Source organism: Helianthus annuus, chromosome 5, assembly GCF_002127325.2.
Source record: "Helianthus annuus cultivar XRQ/B chromosome 5, HanXRQr2.0-SUNRISE, whole genome shotgun sequence".
In the NCBI taxonomy this organism is placed as follows: Eukaryota; Viridiplantae; Streptophyta; class Magnoliopsida; order Asterales; family Asteraceae; genus Helianthus; species Helianthus annuus.
The window spans coordinates 108,269,096-108,273,771 of record NC_035437.2 but is presented as its reverse complement, the minus strand read 5'-3'; the positions used below and the strand labels follow the sequence as shown (position 1 = coordinate 108,273,771).

Sequence of the window (4,676 nt, the reverse complement as noted above, 5' to 3'; positions counted from 1 at the left end):
CTTTCTCAGTAGATTGCAAAACAGTATTTTTAAACATTTCATTTAATTTCAAAAATGTTTTTCTTTTTTCTTCCTTTTCTTTTTCATCATCAGATATGTCATCACAATCTTCAATTTTGACTTTGTCAAAATTTGTGACATTGTCACTTATTGGAACAGAATTGATCGGTTTTGGACAGGGAAAATTCAACCTGTCTGATGAAGTCACAAAACCTTTCAATTTCGTTTCAAGTTCATCAATCTTGATCCTTGAACTCTCAGCTTCATTTTCAAGCTGTGATATTCTCTCAAGATAGGACTTGATTGATTTTTCATTTTCAATTTTAAGATTTTCAAGAACAGATTTTTCATTTTCCAAGACTTTTAACTGTTCTTGAAATCTTGTTTCACTCTCTTTTAAATTTTTGTTTTCCAGTTTAATCCAGAAATCTTCAGATTCTGAAGATTTGCTTTTGCTTTCAAAATCTTTTTCAAACTCAGCAATTTTCTTTTGAGCATCTACAGCTTCATGCTCAAGTCGAATGATTTTAGCAAGATGAGAGTTTATTTCGCTTTGTTTTTCCAAATTATTCTTGCCAAAAATATCTCTCTCATCTTGTAAAATCTTCATTTGACTTTTGAAATCATTTTCCAATTTTTTAAAATTGTTGTTTTCCAATAACAAACTCTCAAGACTCTTTAAGAGTTTGTCATTATCAGATCTCAATTTTTCACAACTTGAACGTAAGCCCTGAATTTGTTCGTCATCAGCTTTCTTCTCGTTTTTCAGAGTATTGTTTTCCAATGTCAAACTCTCCACATCCTTCAAGAGTTTCACACTGTCGGCTTCTGATTTTTCGCATTTCGAGCATACAACTTCACATCTTGAAGTTTCATCCTTCTTAGATTCTTCAATCTTTGTTATTCCTTCTCTAACCCTGTTGATTAATTCAATAAACTCATCCAAATTTATTTTTTCTGAGTTTCTTTCTATTTCATCTAATAACTCTTTCTTTTTCTTTTTCTCTTCTTCATCTCCCCACCATTTCTTCTGCCAATAATCATCCTCTTCTTTGTATTCTTGGATAATGGCTTCAATGTCTATCTTCTTGTCGTCGACAGCAATGTTACCATATTCATCCAAATAACACTCTCTATCTGGATCCCATCGATTTGCAAGTTTTGCTTCCTGATAAACACCTGAGAGTCGGATGATCTTTGCTTCAGCAACCATTTTTCGATATTCGTACTTTTGTTGTTCTGTACGATTATCTTTCCACGGAATAGGTTCATTTTTCGCCATGAACTTATATTTGTGAATTACCTTGTAAATTCCCTCGTGTTACCATATCCCAATTTTTTCGAACAGAAAATCCAAGATTTCTCTCAAACGGTTTCGAATTAAGATCTGAAAATTTGTAGGCTTGTAGATCAATCACTTTCGCACAACATATCCGAAAATCAGCAATTTTCGACCGTGAAAACCTGTTCAAATCGTCAAAATTCAGTTAATAACGTGAAGAACAAGTAAAAATGAAGAAAATTGACAAATCTGAATGAAATTCGAATCTGTTTCTGATGAAATCCAGTACGAATCTGTGCGTTTGATCTTCGCAACCGAGAACCTGCTCTGATACCACTTGTTAGGTCCGGTTTCGCTCCAATTCGATTGCGTAACGACACGTTCAACGTGCGGAATCCGTGAACGTGTGTGACCGAACACACGAGATCGTACTAATGTCGTGATTCTATATATGATGTGACTAATACAAGCTCCGTGAATCACGTTTTGCCACTTTCTCTCTCTAGTTTCTCTCTCTAAGCACCTAAGCTCTCAAAGCTCTAATGTGGCAAAAGTCCTCAACTCTAAACCTAAGGCTCCTATTTATAGGCACAAGGTTATAAGGGATTCCCCTTATTTACAAGTTTGCCACCTTGCCTATTTCTCTATTAATTACAATATAAAGCCTATTTTACTACAGTTTCAGCTACGGTTCTGATTGACGAAGGCGATAGACATCACTGCACTAACAGGTAGTTCTTCTGCCCATTTTCCTTTCTTGGATCCAAGCTTCTTTTTCAAGTTGTTGATGATGATCTAGTTAGATGATTCTGTCTGACCATTAGCTTGTGGGTGAACTGGTGTTGATGTTATCATCTTAATCCCCCAGCTGTCACAAAAGTTAGTAGTTCTATTCCTAATAAATTGGGATCCATTATCACAAACAATTTCAGAAGGAATACCAAATCTAGTAATAATGTTTCTTTTAATAAAGGATATCACTTCTTTTTCTCTGACTTGAGCAAAGGCTTCAGCCTCTATCCACTTGGAGAAGTAATCAGTCATAGGAAGCATGAACACTTTTCCACCAGGTGCCTTAGGAAGCTTACCAACTATATCCATTCCCCATCTCATAAATGGCCAAGAAGAGGATATAGGATGCAAAAGCTCTGCTGGTTGGTGAAGGATATTACTATGTCTCTGACAAGGATCACACTTCTTGGCATATTCCACAGCATCCTTCTTCATAGTTGGCCAATGGTATCCTGTCCTCAGGATCCTTGAGAATAATGCCCTGCCCCCAGTGTGGTTTCCACAATCTCCTTCATGAAAATCCTTTAAGACTTCTTGGATTTCAGGATCCTCGATACATCTTAGATATGGTCCTGCAAGAGATCGTTTGTATAGCATGTTATTCAATATTGTAAATTGAGATACCTTAATTTTGAAAGCTCTGGGGTTTTCTCCTGTAGGGATCTCTCCATGTTGGATATATCTCATGATTGGAAGGATCCAGGATCCTGATTGCGGAGCATCACTAGGTATGATCGCCGAATCCTCTCCTATTTCCATAGCCACATGATCCTCTATAGTAGGATTCAGGATGTGGATAATAGGGATTTTGATATCTTCAAGGATCTTCAAGGATGATCCTAAATTAGCCAGTGCATCAGCTTCTACATTCTCTTCTCTTGGTACCTGTGTCAAACTAAAGGATACAAAAGAGAGTGCCAATTCTTTGACTATCTCTAAGTATTTGATTAGCTTTTCACCTTTAACAGCATAGGATTCATTAAAGTGATTAGTGATTAATAATGAATCTACATGTACCTCAAGATACCTGATCCTCATATGCTTAGCAATTTGCAAACCAGCTATCAAGGCTTCATACTCAGCCTCATTGTTGGTAGTTTGAAATTCACAAGCTATGGAGTGGGGTATTATGTCCCCCTGTGGCGATTTTAGTAGTATTCCAAGCTCTGTTCCTTTAACATTAGAGGCTCCATCAGTGTAGAGTATCCAAGGATCCTTAGTTTCCTCTAGCTGTTGGACTTCTAATTCAGCCTCCCTTTGCAAGTCACTACTGAAATCTACCACAAAGTCAGCTAAGGCTTGGGATTTAATGGCTGTTCTAGGCTCATATCTTATATCATAAGCACTGAGCTTCACTGCCCACTTAGCCATCCTTCCTGACATTTCAGGTTTCCTGAGAACATTCTTAATTGGAAATTTAGTCTTAACAATAATGGCATGAGTTTCAAAATAATGTCTTAATTTAGTGGATGCCATGATTAAAGAAAAAATAAGTTTTTCTAAATGTGAATACCTGGATTCAGCATCAAGCAAACTCTTAATTACATAATAAACAGGATGTTGTATACCTTGGTGATCCTTAACAAGGACCGCACTTACTGCTTTTGAGGATACCGCTAAGTATAAGGATAATATATCCCGTTTTTCTGGTTTCATCAAGCCGGGGGCTGAGGATAGGTAATCTTTAAGAGCTTTGAGGGCACTTTCATGCTTCTCAGTCCATTCAAATTTCTTGTTCTTCCTCAGGATGTCATAGAATTCCTTGCACTTTTCTGAGGATTTGGATATGAACCTATTCAAGGCTGCGATCCTGCCTGTCAATCTTTGCACATCCTTAGCATTGGCAGGTGATTGTAATTTATAACAAAACGACTTTTAAATGTCAAAATCTACAGGTGCTATGCAAGTCTTATCCAACAGAATTCATATCATATTTTCGTTATTGTCGATCATTGCGGTTTGATGACAAGCCAGATTATTCATACTTGAAAAGGCTTTTCCGGGATTTATTCATTCGAGAAGGTAAATTCTATGTTAATGTTTTCCCTTTCATGTTTAGAAACACAAGGATGTTTTAGAGCATATACTCTTTTTTGTTCTCATATAATATAATCATATTAATGATGTATTATTTCAATTATTTTCTATTTTAGGGTATCAGTTTGACTATGTTTTTGACTGGACTATATTGAAGTATCCTCAAATTGGTTCGGGTTCCAGTTCTAGAGGACGGGTAAGTATTTCTTTTAGTTTCATTCCTTTATTTTTTTTAAAGATTTGCTTATAAGTCTCTATTACAAATCAGACGGTTGGAAAATTACCACTGACTCCCGGGCCTTCAGCAGAAAGAGCAGAGAAAACTCCAGGTTTGTTTTGTTTAGTATGAGTTCTTTTTTTTTGTGTGTGTATATTTATATATGTTGGAATGTATGTATAAAAGTATACCATGTTAAAATGGTTAATTGTATGCTTTGTTTAATGCATGGAAGTGTGGAGTACATTGTTGTTAATAGCGAGCATCGCACCGCTATAGCGTTTAGTGTGGCGATGCGGCAATAGGTCGCAATCTAATTTTGGCGCGTCCAAAGCATGATAATAGCTG

The 4,676-nt window shown here is 36.3% G+C and overlaps 1 long non-coding RNA gene across 1 annotated transcript; it reads left to right on the top strand.

Annotated features, from left to right (window-relative positions):
• Positions 1 to 3,955: 3,955 nt before the first annotated feature.
• LOC110939098 lies at positions 3,956 to 4,429 on the top strand. Its single transcript, XR_002591964.2, has 3 exons — positions 3,956 to 4,096; positions 4,228 to 4,307; positions 4,380 to 4,429. It is a non-coding gene; the product is annotated as an uncharacterized LOC110939098 (long non-coding RNA).
• Positions 4,430 to 4,676: the final 247 nt, after the last annotated feature.